The sequence below is a fragment of the Antechinus flavipes genome, chromosome 2 (genome assembly GCF_016432865.1).
Source record: "Antechinus flavipes isolate AdamAnt ecotype Samford, QLD, Australia chromosome 2, AdamAnt_v2, whole genome shotgun sequence".
NCBI lineage: Eukaryota > Metazoa > Chordata > Mammalia > Dasyuromorphia > Dasyuridae > Antechinus > Antechinus flavipes.
The window spans coordinates 569,945,241-569,961,824 of NC_067399.1; the positions used below are offsets into that span (position 1 = coordinate 569,945,241).

The 16,584-nt window shown below is 38.7% G+C and overlaps 1 long non-coding RNA gene across 1 annotated transcript in view; it reads left to right on the forward strand.

Annotated features, from left to right (window-relative positions):
* The window catches only part of LOC127551415 (uncharacterized), a 75,315-nt gene extending 64,805 nt beyond the window's left edge, over nt 1-10,510 (forward strand). The window contains exon 4 of the long non-coding RNA XR_007951081.1: nt 10,203-10,510. This is a non-coding gene — a long non-coding RNA (uncharacterized LOC127551415). The remainder of the gene's footprint in view (nt 1-10,202) is intronic.
* Nucleotides 10,511-16,584: the final 6,074 nt, after the last annotated feature.

Below are 16,584 nucleotides of genomic sequence, written 5' to 3' on the forward strand. Positions count from 1 at the left end.
TTCTGCTCATTTGACTTAACATCAGTTCATGGAAATCTCTCCAGGTTTCTCTGAAATCATCCTGCTGATTATTTCTTATAGATCGATAATATTCCATAACATTCATATACCATAAGTTATTCAGCCATTCTCCAACTGATGGGCATCCACTCAGTTTCCAGTTTCTTGCCAAGAAGTGTCTACTTTTTGTAATTTTTAAAAAAGGAATCTGCTGAGGCAGCTAAGTAGCAAGTAGATAGAACACTGGCCCTGGAGTTTGGAAGACCCGAGTCCAAATATGCCCTCAGATGCTTACTAGCTGTGTGATCCTGAGCAAGTCATGTAACCCCACTTGCCTCAAAAAATAAGTAAGGAGGAAGGAAAGAAAGGAAGAAAGAAAGAAAGAAAGAAAGACAGAAAGAAAAAAAGAAAGGAAGGAAGGAAGGAAGGAAAGAAGGAAGGAAGGAAAGAAAGAAAGAAAGAAAGAAAGAAAAAGAAAGAAAGAAAGAAAGAAAGAAAGAAAGAAGGAAGGAAGGAAGGAAGGAAGGAAGGAAGGAAGGAAGGAAGGAAGGAAGGAAGGAAGGAAGGAAGGAAGAAAAAAGAAAGAAAGAAAGAAACCTATGAGAAGGGTGTCAAGAGGACATGCTCTGAGCTCCAGGGATCTGAAAACTTATTGGCTATACTTTTATTTCTAGAGCTGTTTCTGGTGATTCATGTATCAATTTGTACATCCCTGCAAAGTATAGTGCCAAGGTAAGCAAACTCCATTTGCTGAAATCGATGGCTTTATCTATAGATGGTGCAAAAAACCCTCAGTTTTCTTGGTGTTGGCAGGCCAAAATTAGCATAAATGACTGTGAGCACACAGTCATCTGCAAACAAAAAGTCACAGACCAAGTCTCCCTCTGTATTGGCTTGGAGAGTGTGCTAGTTGAACTTGATACCATTTGTCTGACATTTGACAACATTGCTTAAAACATTATGCTGAAAAGTGTGGGAGAAAGCACACAGCCCTGCTTCACTCCATTGATGATTGGGAAAGCAAGACAGTACTATCTATTATCTAAGACCGCTGCAAACATGTTGTTGTGGGATTGGCACATGATACTGATGGACTTTGGGCAGCCAAATTTTGCCATGATTTTTCATAAGCCCTCAAGACCAACATTATCAAAAGTCTTGGTCAGATTGATGAACATTGTGTACAGAACTCTTCTCCTTCTGGCATTTCTACTAGAGTTGTCAGATAGCAAACACCTTTTTGACTTTTCCTTGGACTTTTCTCCGAGCCACACTGGCTCTTGGGTAGATGACCATCTTTCGGGGGAAGGATGAACCTATTAAGGAGGACTCTGGCAAGAATCTTGTCAGCAATGACTAAGAAAGAGAGTCCCTTTTTCATGATTGTCACAGGGAAATCTATTTACTTTTTATTTATAGAGATGAAGCGTCCTTGAATTCATGGAGGATAACCTCCTCTTGCCACAAAACTGGGAAGATTTCAATCAGTTTTTGTATAAGCAGTGGGCTCTCTGCCTTATTGTTTGTCACCAAGAAGACCATGGTATCAGAGAAGTGATGCCATGATGTGCAAATGAGATGGATTTGAGTGAGAAAGGACTGTGCAAGGTCACCTGTCTCCCCTTAAGAGCCATCTGAGTCCAGTGACAAGATATAGATCCAAGATAGATGACTAGAGATGGCCCTGGATGCAATGGAAGACTTTGGCCTTTTTAAGCTAAGGTCTTTAATATGTCTCAGTTTGACTGAGCTCATACTGAATGGGTATTAATGAATTAATTAATTAAATGGGTATTGATCTAGGTAAGAATTGAGGCAAAGTATGATTTCTTTTACTTAGTCAAAAAAACAAAAACAAAAATAAAAACAACTCCAGTCTGAAAGAGGAAGACTGTTATGGGCCAGAACTCTGAAACAAGGATTCTTACAAGGTGTTAAGTCAGTGGAATTGATGAGACAATGGTTATCTAGTTTAGCATTGTGATTAATGGTTCTCTAGTTCAGTATGATTGATTTAATCTTATTACAATAATGGTTCCTAGTGATATAATGATTGGTTTATACTCAGTGTGGAGTATATAAGCTGGGACTCAGAGCCAGAAGCAGACCCAGAAGGGACAGACTTGGAAGGAAGGCAGAGCCAGATTCATTCACTTCATCTCACAGTACCGTGGTGGCTGGTCTCCTGCACTTCCCCCACTGAAACCAAGACTCCGGAAGACCTCTAAGTAAGCTGGCCTGAGCCCTAGGCAAGACAACTAGATTGTGAAAGAGATAATAAAGAATTTGGACTTTAACACCTGGCTATTCTCCTGGTGATTACTCAACTGAAATGAAGGCTGTTCCCAAGACCTCCAGAAAACCAACCAAGAACATTACAGAAGATCTTCAGGATTTCAGGCCAAAACAGAAACAATTGCTATTTATATTCACTCTGACTCAGATTCCAAACAGTGACTGATTGGAGTCTGGGATCTAAGGTTGGCCAATCAATGACAGCCAGAGTGATTTGGGTTTAAGACATGATTCTTAATAAAGAAATCTAGCCAGTGAACCCAAAGATATCTTGGGAGTTTCAGTGATGAAAAAAAAAAGTTTATATTCCTTTGGGTAGACCACCCACAGGTAAAGGAAGGCAGGAAGGAAAGATGGAAGAATGGAAAGAAGAAAGGAAAGTAGGGAGGGAGGCAAGGAGGGAGGAAGAAAGTGAGGGAAGGAAGGAAGGAAGGAAAGAAGAAAGGAAGGAAGGGAGGAAGGAGGAAGGAAGGAAGAAAAGAAGCAAGGAGTTGGATTTGACGGAGGGAGGGCTATGGAAAGTCATCAGCCTCCTTCCTCTGCCTCTAAATTTCAGTTGGAAAAGAATCAACTCCAGGTGCTTTGCTGCAGGGGAGAAGCCTAATGGTATTCAAAACTTCTTCAGTTGGAAGTTCAGCTAGAGAGTGATTGATTTCAACATGAAATAAATGATCAGTGCCGAAGGGGTCCTCAAACTACAGCCCGAGGGCCAGGGCCAGATGTGGCAGCTGAGGACATTTATCCCTCTCACCCAGGGCTATGAAGTTTCTTTATTTAAAGGCCCACAAAACAAAGTTTTTGTTTTTACTATAGTCCGGCCCTCCAACAATCTGAGGGACAGTGAACTGGCCCCCTATTTAAAAAGTTTGAGGACCCCTATGGCTTCACCATTGGTTGATGACTGTTGATGAGCTCATCTCTCCAGAATCATGTCCTTATCATTAATTAATATGGCTCCTTCAATGCCGAGTAGTTGAGGTGCATCATAGGTCTTTGGTTCATAAATAGCCTTTAGGGCACTTTGGATTGTTATTATCAGCATAAAACTGAAGTTCAGTTGCTTTCTCACTGAGCCAAGAATCCTGCAATTCTCAAAGCTTTGCTTACACTTTATGTTTTGATGGACTTAAAATTGTCTTCTTAGTAACAGATGAACTATCTCCCTGATAAATCCTATGGTATTCTTGTTTTTTCACTTATCAACTTCTGAATTTCTCCATCATTTTCATCCAATCAATCTTGATGTTTGCAAATATCTCGACCCACATGAATAAATGTAGTGCTAGACATGACTGAAAGCTGCTCGCTCCTTTTCTGCTCCACTGTTGCCAACCTATTATCCTGAGACCTTTTACTCAGTTTTATCTTCCCCTTAACTTTTGGGCAGTTGAGTTTTCTATGCACTAGGAAGACTGTCCTATTTACCAACCAAAAATCAATCAATTATTTAATAAATTATGTATTTATAATCACATAAAACATTTCTATATTAGTCATTTTTACAAGATTTGAATAAAAGAAAAGAAAGAAAGTGAAAAACAGTAAGCTTTAATCTGTAAAACAATATTAATTTTTTTCTCTGGAGGCAGATAATGTGCTTCATCATTAGACTTTTGGTATTTTCTTGGATCTTTGTATTGCTGAGAATAGCTAAATCATTCATAATCCTTCATTGAATAATATTACTCTTACTGTGTACAGTACTTTCTTGATTTGCTTCACTTCACTATGTATCAGTTCATATAAGTCTTTTCAGGTTTTTCTGAAATCATCTTGCTTGTTGATTTTTATAGCAAAATAACATTCCATTACACAACACATCTTGTTTAGCCATTTCTCTATTGATGGGAATCTTTTTGATTTCTAATTCTTAGCCACAACAAAAAAGCCGCTATAAGTATTTTTGTACAAAAAGATCCCTTCCCCCCTTTTCTGATGTCTTTAAAATTAAAGTGTATCATCTCCCCTCCCCCCGAGTTTTTAATCAATTAAACAGTTAATTTCCTCTTTGTTTATTTTTAAACTAATACTTTAGTCTATACTATTCTGTTTTCCCATAGTTATACTGTGAAAATTAGCTTATTAGATTCCCAGTATACAGCACTGATGAAATAAACACTCTTCCTCATTTTCAAAAGTTTGAAGATTCACCTCCTTCAGGAAGCCATCCCTGACAAATTCCACTTAGCTCAGCTTACACCATCATTTCCTCATCATCGTTCATGTAAATATTGTGGTGGAGCTCTATCATTCTTTGTACTTTTTCTGAGACATCATTATATGTATTCTTCTGTGGTGTGGTGAGTGTGGTATGATGGAGGACATTTGAAGGTTATTGCTACCAATAAGGACAGGCTTAACCCTGATTCAACAACAGATTAGTGATATGACAATGAGAACATTACTCCCCCTTTCTGGGAAGGAACTTCTTACTTTTTTGTAATGATTAGTTTTCTCTACTTTGCCTTCCACCTGAAAAATTCTCTATAATCACTGTTTAAATAGATAAAGTATTTGTTAAACTATTACTGTGTAGCAGGAACTATGCTAAGCCATAACCATACAAAGAAAGGCAAGACAGTCTCTGCCTTTGAGGATCTGGCAGTCTGATAGAGGAGACAAAATGCAAACTATCTGCAGGATAAACAGGAAATAATCAACAGAGGGAAGGCACTAAAATTGAGAGATCAAGAAGGGCTTTCTATACAAAGTGGGATTTTAGCTGAGATTTGAAGGAAGCCAGGAAGCAGAGATAGGAGAAAGCCAATGAAAATGCCTGGATTGAGGCTGGAGAGTTAACTTTACTGGGAGAAATATTGTCTATCTTCTATTTAATTCGTAAACCCCATGATTCTAGATTCTAGAGTAATATCTTACAATACCTTACTTATTATATGATGCTAATTAACAGGAAGTGAGCTCTACATTTCCTAACTACATTTCCAGTCTTATTTTGTTTTTTCCACTTACCCATTGTCCACTTATCAAATCGGCATCCTAGCTGTTCCTCATACACATTCCCTTTGTAGCCTCTGTGCACAGGTAGGAATACCTCCAGTCAGAGTGATATCCCTCTTTACCTCTGCCTCTTAGAATCCCTAGCTTCCTTTGAAGTCTTGCTCATGTGATATCTTCTGCATGAAGCCTTTTCTGATTCCATCCAGTTGTTAGTACTCTCTTGAAATGACTTTTTTACGACTTTGCATTTATTTGCTTGTATACCCATGTTTTCCAGTAGAATGTAAGTTCCTTGAGAACAGTCTTTTTTTTTTTTGTATTTTTCTTATTAAACACAGTGTCTTCCACTTTTAAAAGATGTTTGTTGAATTGACTTGAATTCAATAAAGTAATCACATTTATCAGGTATCCATAATGTGGTAGGCACTATACTGGGTGCTGAGAGTAACAAATACAACTCCTCCTCCCTTCTCTTTCTTCTCCTCTTTCTCTTTTTTTTTTTTCTTCTCCTTCTTCCAATTACATGTATTTTTTCTCAATAGTATTTTATTTTTTTCAATTACATGTAAAGTTAGTTTTCAACATTAATTTTTAAAATTTTGAGTTCTACATTTTTCTCCCTCTCTCTCTTATCTCCTTCCTCCCAAAGCAGCAAGTAATCTTATATAGGTTATATATGCACAATAATTTAAAACAAATTTCTATATTAATCATGTTGTGAAAGAAAAATCAACAAAAGGGAAATACTGTGAAAAAGAAAAAGCAAACAAACAAATAAAAGTGAAAATAATATGCTTTGATCCACATTTAGTCTTTATAGTTCTTTCTCTGGATGTGAATGCTAGTAAAAAACTTTTTTAACATTTAAAAAATTTTTGAGTTCCAAATTCTATCCTTCTCTTCTCCCCCTTCCTACTCCCTGAGAAGGCAAGTAATATGAAGATCTGGATTCTATTGAGTGAGAAATTGGGAATATGTGTTCATGGATATGTATATCTGGTATTTATATAAAATAAATACATGGTTATTTGGGTAAGGAGCATTAATAATTGAGAGAATTAGGAAAGGCTCATGAAGAACATCATTTATTTATTACATTTGATTTTTACTTTATTTTTCCTCAATTAAATGTAAACAGAAAATTTTAACTTTTTTTTTTTTTAACAATTTGAATTTCAAAATTTTTCCCTTACTCCCCTACTCACTCTTTGAGAAGGCAAACCATTTGATATAGAGTATACATATACAGTATTGTTGGAAAAGAAAACATAGACCAAAAAACCAGGAATAATAAAATAAAGTTAAAAAAAAGTATTTGAAAGCTATTGTTTAAGCTGAGTGTGGAAGGAACTTAGGATTCCAAGAATTGGGGGTGAGGAGGAAAAGTATTATAGGCATTTGGGGGGGAAAGCCTATGTAAAAATGCTTGGATGTGGGAGATGGAATATTGTGTATAGAAACAGCAACTAGGCCAGTGTGGTTGGAGTATAGCATGTGAGGAGGAGTAATGTGTAATAAACTTGGAAAGAAAGGCTGGAGCCAGATTGTAAGTGTTTTAAATGCCAAACAGAGGAGGTTGTCTTTTATTCTCAAGGCAACAGGGAGCCACAGAAATTTCTCAAGTATGGGTTAGACTGAGGTAGGAACACTAATTTGGCAGCTGTGTGGAGGAAGGAGTAGGAATGGGAAAAGATTGGATGTAGGAAGAAAAACTATTGCAACCAGCCATCTGAGAGGGGACAGAGACGTCTACCAGAATGGTTTTGGCAGTAGAGAGAAAGAGAAGGATGGGGAGGTGTTGAGATAAAATCAGCAAGACTTAGCAATGATTGGGATAAGCAAATGAGTAAGAGTGAGGAGTAAGGAATGACTCCTTGGTTGTAAACATAAATGACTGGAAAAAATCTTTAAGTTTATTGAATATATTAATATTGAATTTAACATTCCTATAAAATTTTTGGTAGAGATGCCTGATCAGCACTGAAGCTCAGGAGAGAGGTAAGGAAGGATACACAGATCTGGGCCCTAATTGCATGGACAAGATGGTCAAATCCATGGGGGCTGCTGAGATCACTGAGAGTGAGTGTAGAGGGCACAGGGAAAGACAATGGGAACATCGAAGGAGCTGAACTTCAATGATGATCCAGCAAAGGACACAGAGAATAATCATTTAGATAGGTAGGAACAGAACCATGACAGAGCAGGGCTACACAAACAGGGAGAGAATATTTAGAAATATAAAGTGATCAGTAATTTCCAGTTTGGCAGAGCACAAGAAAGATAAGGTCTGGGGAAAGACTGTTGAATTTATCAATAGAGATCATTGTTGACCTTGTGAAGAGCAATCTTTATGATTAAGAGGGGAGAAAGAAGAGGCAATGGTATGGATGGCTTTTTCTAGGAATTCGGCTGGGAACAGAAGAGATATAGAAGATTGATTGAATTGAATTGAAATAATTACTTTTTTTTTTTCCCTTGTGTGGTGCCTTATAGACACAACACTCACTGGTAGGAAGTGACTAAAGCATACTGGGAAGGAAAATGACTTTGTGAATAAGCATTTATTAAGCAGTTACGTGCCAGACATTGTGCAAAGTCAGCACAAGGGGAAAGATCCCTCCCTTTGGGGAGTACACATTCTAAGAAAGGAGACAACACGCAAACAGCTATGTCAAAAAAAAGAGATAATTAGGATAATATTTGGGAAATTATTTGGTTTGAATAGCAAAGCACAAGAAGCTAGAATAAGGAGGCAACTAGGAGATCCAGTAGTCAGTAAAACCTGAGATCAGGAGTGATCTCTGATAGAAGTATAAGACCCTGCACAAGACGGTTAAACTCTTAGCATAATCACCCAGAGTTGTGGTGAGAATCAAAAGAGATAATATATGTATAGTACCTTACAAACGTTAGCATGGTATGCAAATGCTATCATCATTACTATGATTAAAATCAACAAACATTTATTAAGCATTTATGTTCAAGGCATAATGTTGACACTTAGGATGTGGAATATTTCTGGCTTCTATGAGTTTACATTTTACCGGGGTGGGGACGTAAGATACAACATGGACACAAATAATAGAATACAAACTAATTTCAAGAGGGAGAAAGTGCTGATAACTAAAGGGAGCCCAGGAGAGGCCTTTTATAGAGGTGGCTCCTTAGCTGAGCTTTGGCAGATGTCAGGGATTCTATGGGGCAGAGGTAAAAAGGTCATGCTTTTCAGGCACGGGGAGTCACTTGTTCAAAAACACAAAGAGAAAGAATCTCATGTATGGGGAATAACTTGCAAGCCAGTTTGACTGGATGGGGAAATAAGTGGGTGAAAGAGAGTAAAATGAAATAAGACTGGAAAGGTAGGTGGAAGGCAGATTGTGGAGAGCTCTTATTGCCAGGCAGGGAGGCTGCGGAGAAGCTGGCTGCAGTTCCATCATATTTGACATTTACTGAATATGTCCTAAGCACAAAGTATTGTCTTGGGTGCTTTTTGTGCGCAAGGAGGATTCCTAAATAATTAGAAGTCAGGGTCTTTGCCTTTAGGGAGCTTGTAATCTCTACTTGGAGCTAGAATACCTCTGAAGACAATTGAAAAAGCCATTTCCTAAGCAATATATCAGCAAATTGCAGGTGCTTATGGTATATAATATGTTCTTCTTCTCACATAAAGATGTACATATATGTGTTAAAGGAGTTAATCACTCTCCCTTCCAAATAGTACTGAGTCCCAAATGGTTCATTCAGTCATGAAATATAGGTTGATCTCAGTTCTACCCCTAGCCAGATTCATTTTTTTCTAGGCCACATGGGAGCACATGACTGCTCCCACCCTGGACCCTGTAGGTGGTATCTAATTTGGGAAAGAGTGGGGAAACAGACATTTCCCCACCACCATGTGCGATGTCATCCGATGTTCTGTCCTTTTGTTTCCTTAAGGTTATTCTTCTGTATTCTTCAACAGCAGCAAACATTTAGTTTTATTTTGAGTGTTCAGTCCCTCAGGCATCTTCCCTTTTTCCATGCCCACCTGGTGCCTCCAGGATTTAGGGTAAGAAGGAGTCTTTTGGAAATGGAATTGATAAGGCTCTTCCTCTCCAACTTAATCACCATGAACCCCTTGCTTAGGCCCCTGATATGACAGCTAGAGGATAGGTGAGGGAAAGGTTGGGGTTTTCTATTTCTGTTCTGGGAAATATGTGTGTTGGGTTTGCCCACAGTAACCTGCCCTCATTAACCTGGCAGGAGCTACGTCACTTCCTAGTTCCTGAGCATCGTGGAAAAGTCTTCCAGCCCTAAAACCTCTTCCTTCCTTCCAAGAAATTGTAGAGAATTAGAACAGGGATGTTCTGGACATGACACAGAAATTTTTACTGGAAATCTCAACTGTGCTTTATTCTAGATGATATAATACAAATACATGGTATCTTTCATGTTCAGCCCCTTATGTATGGGGCTCTCTTTCAGGGAAACTCCTCCCCACCTCTTATCTCATTCACAAACTGATGCTTAGATCTGGACCTTCACTGTGGACCTAGAGATACTTCGGAAGGAGGGGCAATATCCTAGTGACCAAGAGCTGGTGGCTAGGAAAACTCTAGCTTTAGATACAAAGCCTAGCAGTGAGACAGCCACAGATCTTCTTGGCCCATTTTAACCTGAGGCTGAGGAGGGGCTGAGGATGTTCTAATTTGAACCTCTATTGAAATGACCTGAGAGATTTCCAAATTCAGTCTTCTACCTACTGTAAAAATCCTTCTGGAATATTCCTGGCATTCTCTGCTTGGATATCTCCGGGGATGGTTCACTATCTTCTTACTATCAGAAAGTTATTCCTAATTTTAACTTACATGTACTAATGCTAAGTGAAGTGAGTAGAACCAAGAGAACATTGTACACAACAACAAGATTATGCAATGATCAATTCTGATGGACATGTCTCTTTTCAACAGTGAGGTGATTCAAGGCAGTTCCAATGAACTTGTAATGAAGAGAGTCATCTGCACCCAGAGAGAGAACTGTGGGAACTGAATGTGGGTCACAACATAATATTTTCACTTTTTTTGGTTGTTGTTTGCTTGCTTTTTGTTTTCTTTCTCATTGTTTTTCCTTTTTGATCTAGTTTCTTTTGTGTAGCATGATAATTATGGAAATATGTTTAGAAGAATTGCACATGTCTAACATATATTGATTACTTGCCATCGAGGGGAGGGGGTGAGGGAAGGGAAGGAGAAAAAATTATGGAACGCAAAATTTTGCAAAGGTGAATATTGAAAATTATGTATACATTTTGAAAATTAAAAACTTAAAAATATTAAATTTTATTTTATTTTTTGTTTCACTATCCCTCGAACTCTTCCTAATGGTCCAAGTTCTACTTTCTGAGCCACACAGAACAAGTGCCTTGGTACTGTATGAACTGTGCCTTTTCTGAGCAGAGAACCTGTAGGGAATTTCAGCAGGGAGAGTTTTTCCTTCTGTGTATTTCCTTTAAGTCTCATATATATCCTGAGACCTTTCCTATACATCCTCACTCCAGAGCCATTAAACATCATTTTTCTCTGTGTGTTGTTTCTCTTTGGCATTGGCCCAATTAATGTGGCTATTCAGAAACCTACAGAACTATAGTATCATTGAGTTGGAAGGAGATTTAGGATTCACCAAGTTCATCCTCTTCATTTTACAGATGAGGAAATAAACCCAGAAAAGTCACATTGCTGCTAGCCATTGGCAGATGCCAGATCTCAGGTCTCCTGATTGGTATCTACCTACTGCACCACATTGCCCACTTTTCCATCCCCAGGTGATTTGGTGGAATGGTCCCCAAGGAAACCTGCGTAGAATTGGTCTTCTTAGTTGGTATCTTAGTTTCATTAGAGATACTTTCCCTAAAATTTCACCCAGAAAATTGTGTAAAGCTGTTGGCTTGAGTCCTATCCTAGCCTCACAAACTCAATGGGCAAAAAAGTTTTCTTAATGAGGTTACATAGGAGAAAGTAAAAGAATTTAGAAAGCTCTTATACGGTCATAGATATTCCTTGACTTCACACTCCTTGCTCCCCACAAAACACCTTCAGATAATATAATAATGATGTAAATGATGATAGTCTTTCATTTTAAGATTTGTAAAGTACTATACATAGATTATTACATTTGCTCTTTTAAATTAACCTTGCAGTGCAGATGCTTTTATTATCATTTTACAGATGAGAAAACCGAGGCTGAGAGAGGTTAAATGATTTGCCAGAATCACACTTCATGTCCATCCCTCCATCCATTATCAAAAAGTTCTCGTCTATCAAAGAGAGTGACAGAATCTCAGAGATGGAGCGGACCTCACAAGACACCTATTCCAAATGACCCCAAATCCTCACGGAGCAATGATAACAACTGACAGACTCTTCTTGAAGAGGTCCGGCACGGGTCACTTGTCAGTTTCCAGTGTGGCCCATTGACTTTTGAGCAGCTATAATTACTAAGAAGCTTTTCCTTATGTTGAATTGACATCTGCCTTTCTGAAATTCCTACTCATTGTTTCTAGCTCTAAGTTCTTCCATATGAAATCCCTTTCAAAATCCCTGAAAGTTGTCATTTCCCCTCTGCCGTAATCTCTTCTAGTTACACACTTAGAGTAGGTGGGGAGGAAGGTAATTGATCTTTACCTTCTTCCCCACCTTTCCTTATTCCTGTTATAATCTATGAGTCTGATACAGAATTTGGACACCTTTTCCCTTATTCATTTTTCTGAATTGTACCTAGTTGAGAGTCCTTAGCTGCATTCAGAGAGCTCAAATGGCAATCCAAAAGAGGTTTGGATAAATGGTAGTTGGATGCCTCCAATCAGAATACTTGAGCTATTTCTTTTCCATTTTGTTCTGTATTTAATAAACTATATGATCATAGTATGTTAATATTTGAATCTATGACTGTATAGGGCTATCATAGAGGGAAATCCAGAAGGAGTTGAGGTTTATGATCTAGGGACAGATCACAGGTTTATATTTTAATTTTTTGACCAATAATTTCATTTCATCTCCTTGCTAGTTTTGGATCGGACCGAAGGGTTCAACCTAACTACTTAGAGCATTTACTCCCAATGTGAGCTTGTCATTATGGGAGCTGCTTAGGCATTCACAAATAGAACACCCTTTGGTGGAAAACAAAGATATCTTAAGATCTCAGAATCTTAAGAAAGGCTATCTAATCCATATCTCAGGAAAAAAAATTAAAACCTGACAAGTCAATTGATCTGGTGGCCCCAGTAAGAAAGTCACCTGATAGGTTTAGTATAGCAGTCACTCATTAGATAATTAATGTAGTGACAGCTGCTTTTCTGTGGGCTCCCGGATGGGAGGCCAGGGTCACATGTGTGACACTTAGAGACTATCCCTTTTAATGTGTTCTAGAATTCCCTAGCGATTTGCAGAATGTATCATCTCCCTGTTCTAGAAAATTAGGAAATTTGCCCTTCTAGAATCCTGTAGCACTTCTCAAATTATTCACCAGCTTTCAAAGATCATTGGCAGTGATTGCTAACAATCACAGCTGCCAGTTCTTTCAACACTTGGAGATTACGTGGCTCCCATTCATATGGCCTGGTGACAAACTCTAGGCTAGTGAGGGGTTTTCTTACTATCCTGAGTCATTCTGCCTTGACCTAGGGATCAGTCTGGCCCTGTAAGTGATATCTCCATGGCTGCGATAAGTTTTCTCTTCTTTTTCCCCACCATGGTGAAGATACAACAAAAACCCTGTTCTATCCATAGATGTCTTATGCTAACCTGTTTCTTAAATCATGGAAGCACTGTGATGATTTTGTAGCAATGGTAAGGAAGATACCCTTGACACTAATTGGCTATGTGATTCAGGCAAGTCAGTTGCTTCATTGTTCCTCAATTTCCCTATTTGCAAAATGGTGAGTGAGCTAAGGAACTTTTAAGAGTTACCTCCAAGCTCTAATATCTCATGATCCCTTCCATTCCTTGTGGCCTTATTGACCCAAGAAGAATTTGTCTCCTGACCATCAGGATTGAGCTCATCCTGTCTGCTGAGATTCACATGATGATAAGCTTTCTTATTTTCTTAGCTTCTTCTTGCATTTCCCTCCCTTTCTAAACTTTGAATGTGTGTAGAACTATGCTTCTGCATAAAAAAGGGGAATCATTTTCTTGTCTAAACTAGTTAGAAAAAAAAATGCAGAAGGAGTAGCCTTGGTTAAGTCCTTTTATGTTTGTGTGTTCGTACAGTGAGTATTCTGGATGGTTTTTCCCTTCTCTCCAATCTGCCATCATGACACTATTAAGATAATCTCTTTAGAATGTTATTTCTGTTGTGTTCCTCTCCTTCCCCATAGCCTTCAATGATTTTCCAATAATTTTTTTCAGTGAAATTTAAACTAGGGTCTTTCTGATTCTAAGTGCAACACTGTCACTTAATTGCCTTAATTATTCATTGAATGACTGCTTAATTGGTGCCTCAGATTGGGGAAAAATAAGCTAAGATGTATAGTTCTTCTACAGGCTTCCCTAAATATAACCCCAGAAGACCACAGCAAAAGCTCCCTCTAGAACTCTTCGGGGTTTGGATGTAAAAGATAAACTGATGGGTTCAAATATTCAAAATGGTGTGAGAGAGGAAGGAGGAAGAGGCATAGAAGGTATGTGGTTGGTGGTTATCAACCTGACCTAGATTGTAAGGCAGAACTGACCTTTGTTACTAACTAGACTCCATGAGGGGGCTGGTTCATGCAGAACTGTCTTGTGACCTGGTTCCTCTCGCCAAAAAAAGAATAGGCAGGCCCTCTCTAATGCGCCTCCTCCAGGCCCTGAAGATTCAGGACAAAGAATGTAATCATGGCTTTTCACGGAATTTTTTTTCATCTTGAAGGGGCACTTCAGGGGAAGATGCAAGGCCACCCTCAGAACACAGAGGAGAGAAGTCGGTGGGACTATATTATCAAGTCTATATTATCAATATCAATAAGTAAAGAGGGGATGGCTTTTAGGCTTCCGAGAAAGGGAGAGTAGAGTTATGCCTCCAGGCAAGCCAAGTGTAGGTGTCCAGGTGTAGGTGTTTGGCTCTCTTTGATAATAGGAGGTTGCTTAGACTAAGGCAGCCTTTGCCTTTGCCCCAATCCTTCTCATAGTTGGGCAGCTGCCATCGTGATATTTTATGACCCTCTTGCGTATGGGAGGGATCATGTGACAAAGCATCCTTCCTCTCCCAATCAGAGAGAAATAATCTAGGTCTGGAGGACCTGAAGTGTTCTGTTTTTAGGCCTTAAATCTAAAAGCAGTGTCAGATCCTGATTGTGTAGCAGGTGCCCCGGGGCACCGTTTTGCTGCCAATAAACATGGCTTTGTGCCTTCCTACATTTCCCCCCTTCCCCCAGGTTTAGCTTTTGCTCTGGGGTTGGCCCAGCTGCTCCTGGCCTTTACCTTCTTGGACTTTTCTCAGGGTTGGACAGTTTCCCAAAGCAAAATGGGCAAATTCCCAAGCTGCTAAGCCATTAGTCAGAATGTCCAGGGACGGCAGAGTTTTGCTGTTGTTTGTCTCACCAGCTCTATATTTTTGCCCCCTGCTTCTCTCTTCTTTGAAAAGTACAAGAACTACAGATTATTCTACTGGTGCATGGTCAAATAAATGATTATTCCCTGAGATCCTTTTATATTTTCCTGCCTCTAATTTGTTACTAAATCTGACCAATTTATTATCAGCGCAATCTTGGGCAAGTCACAAACCTCTTTGGGCCTCAGTTTTTTTTACATGTACAATGACGGGGTTGGACTAGACCACTGATTATTTAGCTGGGATCCATGAACTTATTTTATTTTTTAAACATTCCTTTTCATTTTTTAAGTTTTCAAAATTGCATTTTATAAGATTTTGACTTTTTTTCTTCCTCCCTTCCCTATTTTCCAAGATGGCAATCAAACTGATATGCAGGTTCATTCATATTAAACATATTTTCACATTAGTCATGTTATAAAGAAGGATCAGAACAAAAGGGAAAAACCATGAGAAAGAAAAAATAACAACAACAAAGTGAGAATAATATCCTTCAAGCTGCATTCAGACATGACAGTTCTTTCTCTGGATATGGATAGCATTTTTCATCATGAGTCTTCTGGAATTGTCCAGGAACTTATTTAAAAAAAATATTCTGATGACAACTTCAACATAATTGTTTTCTTTTGTAATTCTATGGGTCTTATTTTTTCCCCATTTAAACTCATTCTGAGAAGGGTCCATAAGCTTCACCAGCCTGCCTGGTGTCCATGGCACACAAAAAGAGTTAAGAACCCCTGGATTAGAAGAATGCTTTCAGTAGCACGAGCATCTTTTGCTCCTTCGCTGTGTGTACACAACACAGAAGCATAAATAGGGGCAGCACCCCTCCCAGTCCAAATCCCGAGACCAAGGAGTGCCCACTGCTGCCGCCCAGTGGTTGCCTCTTGAACCACTACAGCCATTTTGGGCAAGTGCAGGACAGCAAGATTGTGTGATCAACTATGGAGGACTTAGTTCTTAACAATAAAGTGAAAAAAAAAAAAAAAAACAATAAAGTGACCCAAAGGACACGAAGAGACAATTTTCAGATGAGGAAATGGAAACTATTTCTAGCGTATGAAAAGATGCTCCAAGTCATTATTAATCAGAGAAATGCAAATTAAGAAAACTCTGAGGTATCACTTCACACCTGTCAGATTGGCTAGAATGACAGGGAAAGATAATTGGGAATGTTGGAGGGGATGTGGGAAAACTGGGCCACTGATGCATTGTTGGTGGAATTGTGAATGAATCCAACCATTCTGGAGAGCAATTTGGAATTATGCTCAAAAAGTTATCAAACTGTGCATACCCTAAAGAAGGGAAAGAGATCTGTATGTGCCAAAATGTTTGTGGCAGTCCTGTTTGTAGTGGCTAGAAGCTGGAAAATGAAAGGATGCCCATCAATTGGAGAATGGTTGAGTAAATTGTGGTATATGAACATTATGGAATATTATTGTTCTGTAAGGAATGACCAGCAGGATGAATACAGAGAGGACTGGCGAGACTTACATGAACTGATGCTGAGTGAAATGAGCAGAACCAGGAGATCATTATATACTTCAACAACAATACTATATGGTGATCAATTCTGATGGACGTAGCCATTTTCAACCATGAGATGAATCAAATCAGTTCCATTTGTTCAATAATGAATTGATCCAGCTACACCCAGCGAAAAAACTCTGGGAAATAAGTGTGAACCACAACACATTTCCAATCCCTCTGTTTTTGTCCACCTGCATTTTTTATTTCCTTCACATGTTAATTGTACACTATTTCAAA